Source organism: Pithys albifrons, chromosome 5, assembly GCF_047495875.1.
Source record: "Pithys albifrons albifrons isolate INPA30051 chromosome 5, PitAlb_v1, whole genome shotgun sequence".
NCBI lineage: Eukaryota > Metazoa > Chordata > Aves > Passeriformes > Thamnophilidae > Pithys > Pithys albifrons.
Window position 1 is genome coordinate 25178663 of NC_092462.1, and position 8928 is coordinate 25187590.

Here is an 8928-nt window from a genome sequence, read left to right on the forward strand (position 1 = left end):
AAGATTTGCATATGGCAAAAGAAAAAAACCTCTCCCGTTCCAGAAGGGAAAACCTAGCTGCATGTCCTCGGTAACAACTACCCAAAAAAACTAGTTTTGCCAGCCATGTGTATGAATGCTCCGCATCTGGTAAGGAATAAAACCTTAGCGTTCATCCCTTTATGCCAGAAGTCATAAGCATTTTCTTGCCCTATTACCCCCTCAGCATTTAAGTGGCTTCTTTCCACAAAAGCTTCCCTTGCTGACTACCTTTTCTCTCCCCGTGATCCCCTCTCAGGGTTTATTGCCACCAGCAGCGAGAAAATGATGGTGCCCACCAACCGGGTCATTATTGTTTAATCGATGCATCGCCGGAGCATGAAAAGGGTACCCGAGACGCAGTTATTGATTTCCCTCCCTCCCTAACTATCGCTCCCTTTTCCACGAATGAAATAAATAAATAGAAATTGCTAGCCGGGCTTCGAGATTCTGTCCCTTCTTAAGCTAAATGTGACTGTACATGTTCAATATTGCATGTCTGCTCTGCCCAAGACAGAGAGATCAAAGGTCATATTTAACATTCAGGAGGAGGGGCGGGTGCAGATTAATTAATAAATTAATATAGCGATACCTTTTATTGCTCGAGTCTAGCATTAATGCACTTTTACGATCCCAGGGGACAAGAAGAAGAGAAAAAAAAGGAGCCCCCGGCAAAACCACAAAATTAAAAAAAAACAAAAACAAAAAACACAAAACCCCATACCCTAAAACCAAACAAACACACCAGCCTAAAAATCAAAATCACAAAAACCAAACCAAACCAAACCAAAAAAACAACCCACGAAGAATAAAAGGGGGGGGGCGGGGGGGGGGGAAAGGACGGGGAGGGGGAAGCGGGGGGGAAGCAAACCAGTCACTTACCAGGCTCTTTATTTGGGGGGGCTTGAGTGTGCAGACGCTACCAGCCTGTCTGCCTTTAATTAGTTGCACATCAGTCCCTAACACAAAGAAGAAGAAGAAGAAGAAGAAAAATATCCAGATGTGCCTTGGCAGCTCCTCAATTACAACTTTGATACTTGTAAACAAACTGCGAGGGGCGGTGGGGAAGGTGGGGGGGCGGGGGGGATAAATTAAGCCGCCGATCCACTAAACAAATACCTGTAAGTGGCTTTTTTCCCCCCTCTCCCTCTCTCGCCCGTTGCAGAGAAAGGAGGAGGAGGGGGAGAGCAGGGGAGGCGGCGGGGGGCGAGGAAAGAGCAGGCACAGAGGGAGGGCGGGAGGGAGTGTGCGTGTGTGTGTCTGTGTGTGTGTGCGTGTGCGCGGTGGTCTCCTCTGCCGGCGCGCTGCTCGCCGCCCGTCTCCCGGCGCCCGCCCTCGCACACAGCGCCGGGAGTGCGTGTGCGTGTGGCGGTGCGGGGGAGGGGAGGGCGGGGGAGGGCGGGCAGCAGGCGATCGCCGCCGAGGTGAGGGAGCGCGCCGGGAGGACGGGGGGATGCGGACACCGCCGCCGCTGCTGGCGAGCGCTGGCGCGGCCGCCGCCGAGCGGCGCGCACGGGCCGCGGCGCAGCGCGGGGGGCCGTCCGCTCCGCAGCCTCCCGCGGCGGGGGCGCTGCGGCCGCGGCCGCCCGGTGCGGGGCTGCCGGCGGGGCGGGGCTGCCGAGCGCCGCAGAGGGGAGGGGAGGGGAGGGGAAGCCAGGGGAGGGGGCGGCGGCGAGGAGGGCGCGCCCCGGCGCGCTGAGCCCTGTCACCCTCCCCGTGGGCGGGCGGGGAACTGCCAGGAAAGTTTGTGCCCCGCGAAGTTTCCGGAGGGGAGCGGAGGTCTCCCCGCCTGACCCGGCCCGGCAGGCTGGAGCGGGAGGCGGGTGCCCCGGTCGGCATGCCATTTTTCACGAGCGTTTGTGTCTTTAATGACTACCGCCCGCCACGCACGCTATTATTTTTTTTTCCAGTCGTGTGAGGTGCTGCAGATTTCAGGCATATTTAGGTGAAATGGAGCCAGCTGAACTGTAGATGTGTCTCGGCGCTCACTGGAACCACTTTTCCCACATCTGCCCTTCGCCTGTGCCAGAGCCCAGGTGGTGAGTGGCACCTGTCCAGGCAGACTACGCACCTGAATGGCCAGCACCAAAACGCTTCTCTCAACAAGACGCTGATGTACAGATATTGCATGCAAACACACAGCAACGCCTTAAAAAATTTCAGCAAACTATTAAAAAAATCCCAACCAACCCCACCTGCCTTCTTGCAAGCACAAAAAGGGGCCTATATTTATTGAATAAATTATGCATTGCAAATTCTTAATCCAGCTCCTCTTGGTACCTCCAGAGTGAGTGATGGCACTTTACAGAGCCACTGCTGTAGGCCAGTGCTGCCAGTGTGGGCACTAAGCAGTTAAGAAATGGATGTTTCTCCATGAAAATAATTTTAGCCATTTGTAAATTACAGAAGAAGGGAAAATTGTACCATTTCACTGGCTTTATATGTAAGTAAGTGAAGGATTTATGTGCAGATTGAAGTTTTATTTTCTTCTGCTCCAGTCTGAATTTCAAGCTGAGGTGCTCAACGCTAGGGAATTACCAAGGGGAAAGTGCTGGAGGAACCCTTTCCAAGGACCAGCAAGACAAGGTGGATTTGAGCAGTGGGGTTTGGCAAGGCCCAGCAGCTTTGTGGGTAATGCTCCAACAAGTGAGACTCTCTGGTAGAGGAGAGGGACAGTGAGGTCAGTCAGGTAGGCTGCAGATTTGCAAGAAGTCCTGCTTCTGGCATTTACGTTATGGATTGGTACACTTTATTTGGAACCAGTACAGTTTATCAAACTAATTAGCTGCTTCTGACCACACGATATGCATTTTAAAATACCCCCAAACATGGATTTACATAATAAAGTATAACCTCCCGACTAGCTAGCGTCAGCCTTTATGACAGGTCTGCTGCCTTTTTCAAAGTCTTTTCTGTTTTGATACATTTTAACACAAACTTATGGGGAGGGGAGGGGGAATACAAATGAGGGGAAACAGTGTTTCAGTAATGTCACAAAGTGACAAAAAACAAGAGCTTTTTCTGTTGAAGTTCATTCCCTACCACTTTTCTCCCCAAATTAGTTGTCAAAAGCCATATGCAATACTCCAAACACTGAGGATGTTTTTCAAACAGACTTCTCCTGAACTCCAAACTTCCTTTAATCACAACCTGTGTCTCACTTAAGCAATCCTTTCCGAGTTAATTTATTACTCTTGAAGGAGTTACATTTTTAATAAGCTGAAAGAGGAAAAGAGGAAAACTCTGATAATCTTTTCTCATGCATAAGGAAGACCATTTCATGTATTTTTTAATTGTCATGCAAATTAAATTGCAGTGCTATATATAACCTTTCTGCTCCAGTCTGGAAACTTGTACACTTTTTTGGTGTTGAGGAAGAAGTATAGAATCCAATTCAGACAGATTTTCTCTGAAATATTTTTGCTTAGTAGAGTTTGGGAGTTTTGTTTTTTGGGGGCTGAGGGGGTGGGGGTTGTTGTGGGGATTTGTTTGTTTGTGTATGTGTGTTTGTCTGTTTCTTTTGTTTTCAGATACAGTTCTGTTTTATCATTCATTCTGCCCCGAGCCTGGGAGCCAAGGGGGACTGGAGGAGTCGAAAATCTACAGGTGTTGGTTGGTGAGGTAGCCACCCTTCCAGCTACAATTGTTTCATGATGAGTCCTAAGAAAAGACCTCCAGATTGTCCTTTTCACCATAATCTCTGATTAGGGACAGAAAGTTAAAAATCACAGGCTCTGTTTTTCATTCAGAAACCATTCCTATTTAATTTTGTTAGCAGGAATATTACATGTTAGAACATTGGGAACATGGGAGCTGCCCTGCCTTTGAGGTTCTTCTGAAAGAAAGTTGCCAAAAACCCCAAAACCATACAAACACACAACCCCACCCCACGCCCCCCAACCAAACTGAAATTCACATTCAGTTCTTGTTCATTTTGTTACTGACTCTAGTGTGTATCTAGAAACTAGTCACTGTAAACCTACCCTGATCCATCAAGTTTTATAAGCACCAGAATTAAAAAAAAAAAAAAGGAAAGCCAGCCCCTGTGGAATGCAGAAGTTCATACAGACTGCTAGCTATTTTATTTTTGTTCAAATGTTATTACTGCTTTTTGTGTGCTGTTTTCCTAGGTCTCCTAAAGCCTACACATACACTGTCAGGGCTAGACTCTGTTGCTGTGCTTGGGTTCTCTTCTGCTGGGCAAAGAGCCCTAAAATGTCCCTGACCGGACATGCTGTGACTCTGGGTCTCCTCTGGGTGGTCCATGTGGCTCACATCCCAAGCAGACTAATCTTGGGGTGTGGGTCTCTGCTACAGAAGAACTATAGATGGGGACTGGAAAAGCAGCTGCCGCTGCTCCCCTCACTTTCATTAGAAAATCTCCTGCCTTGCAATGGAAGCAGTAGATTTTATTTATTTTCCCCCAGCTCTGTCTGTGCCTCACTCCTTGATGAAAATGGAAATGGTGGCTAAGCTGTTTTCCACCCTCAAGAAGAAACACATTTCTGGCCTTTCCTCTAGCACCAGTCTTGTGGACACTCTGAATGTATGGTCCTTCCCATCTGAGACAGGGGTACATTGAAGAAGAGACGCAGATTTTTTTCCTCAAAATTCCCAAACCAACTTGTTTTTTTATTTCATTGGTGCAAGAAACACATGAAAACATATGGAAATGTCTTGTATACCATCCACAGCAATAAAAGCACACCTGCACCCTGTTACCTGGAATCTCTCATAACTCCTTGACATCCTTTGAGCTACAAATTATTTAACAGATTCTCTGGAACCTGGGCTTCAATTTAACCTGAAAGCTGTCTAACCTGAAAGTTTGCACTGCCATGATACCAAACCCAGCCCCTCTGAGCTGCAGTTCACCTCTGTGACTTCTAGCAGTGCTAGGTACTCTCCTTTCTTCCTCTGTAGATGCTCACCTTTCTGCTGGCTTTTATGTACCATTCCTCCTTCTCATGGACAGACACCTTTTCAACTCCTTCATACTTACCTCTGCTGCTTTCCACACATGCAGCACATCCCAGCTCTCTGATGAAGTGGGGTGCCTTGCTGCTTGCCAGCTACTGTGGAATTCTTACGTCCATTAAAAAAAGTCCAGGCACAAACTAGTTTCTGTGTGTTGCAAGAAAAGACACCTGAGAACTGCTGAAGAGTACTATCTGCCAGCAAAAATCAGGTTAAACCCATCCATTAGAATGCCTTGCTTTCATCCAGTATTACTGAAAACTGCACTCCTTGCTTTTTTTTGAAAGGAAATGCAGCAATTACCCCCTAGCACAGACACCTACAAATATTTACTAAAATAACGTTTTAAAAAGTTATCACAGCTCAAACATTCCCATTACTTTGAATCTGGTTATATTCTGTGTCCGGTATAGCTGCTTTCCTGATGCTTCCTAGGCAGGATTCCAGATTGCTGATCTCCAATTATGCCAACTCTCAGAGGGCTCAATCCATCACTGATGCAAGTCAACATTGCATCTTTGCATTTCATAGGCTGCTGCCAGACGAGAAACAGCAGTGGCCAGGAAAAAGAAAGTCCATGGTAGTCCTCATACTGCTGATACTGGGATTCCCGACAGGACACAGACAGAGAGCTCTGAAACCCATGCCCAAAGAGTTGGCTAATAAAACCACCTAGGTTTGTTTAGACCACCTCTGTATCTCCAGGTGTCTCTCCTCTGTGACTGACAGCCCACACCTTGGTGCAACAATTTCCTTTCTTTATGGTTCTTAAAAACTGCCCTTTGTTGGAGCAGGGCTGGAGTGGCTTTTACCCTGGGAATGCTGTTGAAATCTAAATATCAAGCCAGAGATGTCATGCCAGCAGCTAACAAGAGGGTTTAGAATAAGCGCTCCCTGGCCAGTACACAGTAAGCATGGGCTTGTTCACCTAATCAGCTTTTGGGCTCCTCAGTGCTAAGGATGTATTCTGTTTTTGTCAAATGGCATTGCACCAACACTACTCTGGGGCAGCTACTCAGAAAGTGCATTTATTCTTTCAGAGCTTGCATGTCCCAGAAAAACTGTGAGAAAGGTTTGAATCACTGCTGCTAGTTCAGTGTGGCTGACAGTTTTCCTTTCCTTTTGGGCCCTATTTTCAGATACTTCTCAATTTGTCAAGTTTCACCCCTTTGAAATAAAAGTTCCCTGTTTGAGAGGTATGCAGTCTCTGAAACCATTCAGCTGGTTTCCAGACTTCATTCTTAACTAACACATTTTCTGTGCTAAAATAATAACTATTTAAGAACAACTTTTCTAAGGAGCTGTAATGCCTTTGCACTTAGAAGCCAGAAATTTGAAATTTGGTCATTGTGAACATACCTCATTCAGCCAAATTGCGCAAATTTCTGAGCTATAAAAAAAGAACTCTTAGTTCACACATAACGATTGTTGAAGTGCAAGAGGGAAAATTCTCTAAAGGGTCTCTTTTTGGCTGATCTTTGAAAAATATTCTCTCTGTAAACACTTTCTCTGTACTGGAACTGCTAAGTGATCTGACAATAGCAAAAGGTCAGCATCAGCCATAGAACATTCAAATGTAGTAAGGATAATCCTGCTTCCAGAGTTTGGAGACAGACTTGTTGATGCTTGAGAAATACATAAGTATCACAGAGAACCTGTAGATATTTTGCAATATGGCTGCGTGGAGGTGGGGAAACTGTGGAGGAAGAAAAGACTGATACTGAGAAGGAAACACAGACTAAATAAGGAAACAGTCCTGTGGGGAAACTAGTATGCAATCAGGCATATATACCAAGCTGATAGAGCAAGGATTGCATTGATAAATTCAGCTTGGGCATATCCTGGCTTTTGAGCACTTAAGTCTCCAACCTTTGCAAAGATTCTGAAGGTTTCTACCCCCTGGCTGGGCTGTCTTCTGAGTTATGGTACTTGTCTTGGAAGTGACAGGTTTTGCTTTACCTCTGTATGTAAGTTTTTGATGAGGTAGTTCCATTTTTACATTTAAAGAGAGTCAAGACTTAATTAGAAAGCAGAGTTTTGTCAATTTAACACCATTTGCAGATGAATGACAGTCATCTTGTGCCAGATTTTCATATCACTGTGATCAAACTCCCCTGGTAGATAACAGCAATTAGAAACCAAGCTCATACCACCGAGCTGTGACTTTGGCCCTGGGACGCCCACAAGCTATTCCAGATTCTGTTAGTCTGGAAGAGAATCTGAAACCAAATAGTAAGTCCACCAAACTTTATCACTACCTTATAAAACAACAAAAGAAAAAAACAGTATCCACTTCAGTTAATTTCTACAGGAAATCTGAGTGAGATTTTTTCTCTAGAGAAAAGTATTTTCTTTGTAGTTGTGATGTTGCATAGCTTTGGTTACCTTCTCATTGAAATAGCCAGAGATTCTGTTACACGTCAGCTCTCACACTCTGACAAAAGATGTGTATTTTTACTATCCAGTTTTGTTTATGCTTTGCTCCCCTCATCTGTTGTCACATTTTCACTGTTAAGGCTCATCTGGAATAAGGTTATGTTTTTTAAATACTTGATTTCACACACTACTACTATTTATGGTTAAGGCTTCATTGGGAAGAATGACAATCAATCATGACTCAAAGATGGTGTCAGTGCCAGAAGCACTCATATCCTTCTATCAGCCATCATTCTGACTTATAATAAGCACCAGCAGGCAGTGGATGGTCATTTCCCTTATCGTTCCCTGAGGTCATGTTAATCAACCCTCGGCTTTACTGTCAGAAGGCATAAAAATGGAACTCCACATGCTGCACAGTGTAGGACTGATGAATGACCCCAGAGGAGTACTTCTGATCCTCTGCTGATGTCCCCAGAACTTGCTTCTTTCTCTGATTTCAGAGGTATCCACAGATGAACAGGGGTGCAGAGGCCAGCTGGCTGCTCTACTCATCAGGTGGTTTAAAAGATGCTGCAAGAAGCTGGATGCTGACAGCACAGTGTCTCACTTAGGTGACCACGGCTAAATACCTCCTTTGTAAGGCAAGACATTCAGTAGCAGGTATTGTCTCACAGAAAAGGTAATTGCTGTGGTTTAGATAAAATCAGTTTTCGTACTTTTATCCCTGTTGTCCCAATTATGAGTGTCTTTTGATATTCACCTACTTACAGCTGTGGACACAGGTTCAAGAAAGAGGATGCTGGGAAAGGGAAATGATATGCCAGATGTCAATGCATGGTCAGAAGAATACACTACAATCCCAAGAATAGCAAAAAATGTGAGCTACTAGACTTGGGAAGAACAAGAATGGACACAGTGAAAAGCAAATAAGAAAAAAAGCTAGTAAGAATGGAAGAAATATGGATAAACTGTATTCTGAGGATGTAAGAAGAAAATTAGGGCAGAACAAAGCAGAGAAGGTGCCACAAGGGACATGAGCAAACTTTTTTGTTTCAACAAGATAGCTATCGCTTCTCACACATGTGCAGTCCTGTCCAAATGTGCCGTCACACAAATATTTTAAGCTGCTCTCTCCTGCTAGCAAGAGAGTTGTTATCCTGGCAGCCGGGGCTGTGCTGCTGAGATGAGCCCCCAGATGAAGCCCTCTCTCCCCTCACTCCCGCACTGCTGTGCCAGCCGATTCCCGGCACACCTTCCTACGTGCTCTGAATGACAGTCACGTTTCAGTCACTGCCTCAACCCTTGCTGGGTGTAACTTTAGCCCCCTTGAGCAGTGACATACCTGCTTTACGCTGCATCTGCAGAACAGAAAAAAACAAGGCCCTGAGCACAGAGATCTTGTTAAAACATGCTATAGGCAGACCACAAGATATTATCAACTGATTGAACAAGGACCAGCACACGTTCATTCTTGAAATTCTGTTTGTTATCCCTGTTCTGCTGAATCTGCTCAATTCCAAGTTGCAAAAGTGTTATCATAAGCAGGATGACAGA